The sequence below is a fragment of the Herpailurus yagouaroundi genome, unplaced genomic scaffold (genome assembly GCF_014898765.1).
Source record: "Herpailurus yagouaroundi ecotype Mexico unplaced genomic scaffold, PumYag 77, whole genome shotgun sequence".
NCBI classification, from domain to species: Eukaryota; Metazoa; Chordata; class Mammalia; order Carnivora; family Felidae; genus Herpailurus; species Herpailurus yagouaroundi.
Genome location: NW_024412388.1, coordinates 48,915,824 through 48,918,032, shown reverse-complemented (window position 1 = coordinate 48,918,032; position 2,209 = coordinate 48,915,824).

Here is a 2,209-nt window from a genome sequence, read left to right as displayed (position 1 = left end):
GAGAATACCATAAAGCTGCTTAAGTTAAATAAGCTCGCACAAGATCACAGAGACGGGCAATTGCATTTTAAATGGGGCGAAAAGGAAGACCATTTTCAGGTAGGAAAATGGAAAATGAAATCATCTTCTTTAGTTTTCAAAAAACATGGAAGATAACAGTGTACAATGCTTCCGATTTTCCTTTGGCGGATGAAAACTTGCCTTTTCTGAGAATGTTTGTGAGGGAGGGGGTGGCGTAGAGTTGGAAGCTCTCCAAGGTACTGATGTATGGCTTAGGCTGTTGAAATGGGTTGGGATATTCTTACTCTTACTGTTGATTTCCATCACTTCACTCATTCATAAACTCATCAGTTCATGCTCTGTGTAAAAATGCAGCTGGCTCATTTATATTGCCACGGTCTTTATATTTAGACATTGAAAGTTTAAAACTGATGGATAACTGCAATTAAAAGCCCTCAAATGTAAATCAGTCTCATTCTAAAAATACAGTACTTGCATTTGCTATCAAGTCTCTTAACCTCATTCTAGAACTTTCTTACCCCATGTGGAGTCATTTTATATTTCTGGACAACAGCAACATCAGTAATATGACTTAACTGAAAAGGAAAAGGAAAGGGAAAAGATCTAGGAATTGAAGACCTGGTCTGAATCTTGACTTTACTTCCCACTGGCTGTTGACAGCTTTCTCCTATGGAATCAATCCAACGTCCACATTTCTAAAATGATGCTGATGACACTGACCTGCCCTGTCTCTCTCACAGGGGCAAAACTGATAATGGGTGTGAAAGAGTTTTATGAATTAAAAACTCTTTTGCAAATATGAGTTACTACAATCATACATGCTTATCACTAAGAGTCACAGGTGACTGAAGTATTCAGAATATTTAAGAAGAATAATGGGGGGGGGAGGAACTGAGTTATCCTTCTGAGCGCTGTAGGAGCAGAGAACAGATCCTAAGGGAAGGATGCTCAGTTGTCTTCATGATACTAGATCTAAAGGAAAAATATGTGAAGCATATGATCAGTGAATTCAGAAAAGAAGAAATCCAGATAGTTCAAGGAAATGTGAAAAGATCTGAAAAATGAAAAACATAAATCATTGAAATAAAACAACAAAAATAATGTTGAGAAGAGTGAGTGCACTTTCATACAAAACTGGAGCAAACATTTTAGAAGAATTTTTCCAATTTTCTATCAATATTTATCAAGAAACTTTAAAATATCCATACAATTTAAACCCATGATTCTAGAATTCCACTTCTGGCCATAAATTCTGTTGAAATAATCAGAAATGTAGTCAGAGGTTATGAGCAACATCATGTATTGCAATTCTGTATATACTGATCAATACACATCCAATAAGCAAGAAAGGTTAACTACATTATAGTCAATGTATAAGATATAATATTTGGCGACTAGTAAAAATAATGGTTTGGGGAATATTTAGTGCAAATGTTTCATGATACATAACATTAAAAGTTTAGATATAAAAGTATGAGCCATATGATTTCAACATAATAAATATTTATGTATTTAACATGTGCACACCAAGAAGACAAAGGAATGCTCATCAAACCATCATTTTTATTTATGGATGATGTTATTTTCTGTAATCTTCTATATTTTTCAACTTGCAATTAGCTTGTATTACTTTATAATCAGAAAATAATATTAGAAGAAATGCCTAATACAGTATACTCTATCCTTTTCCAACTGTTGACATTCATTTCTAAAAGTTGGCATCTATATTTGGAGCATTGAATAAAACTGATTTTTAAACACTAGTTGTGGGGTTGTAAATTGGCACAATCTTTCTGAAAATTTTTTGACAATATATATCAAGAATCTTTAAAATGTTCAAAGACTTTAAGCCAATAGTTTCACTTCCAAAGCCTATTCTTTTTTTTTTTAATGTTTATTCATTTTTTTTTTTTGAGAGAGAGACAGAACATGAGTGGGGAGGGGCAGAGAGAGAGGGAGACACAGAATCCGAAGCAGACTCCAGGCTCTGGGTTGTCAACACAGAGCCCAACACGGGGCTTGAACCCACAAAGTACAAGATCATGACCTGAGCTGAAGTCAGACGCTTAACTGAGCCACCCAGGCAGCCCTCCAAAATCTATTCTAAGAAAATAATCAGATGCCAACAAATTTGTTGATTGCAGTGCTAGTTATCAAAGCAAAAAGAAAAAAAAAAGAAAAAGGAAGA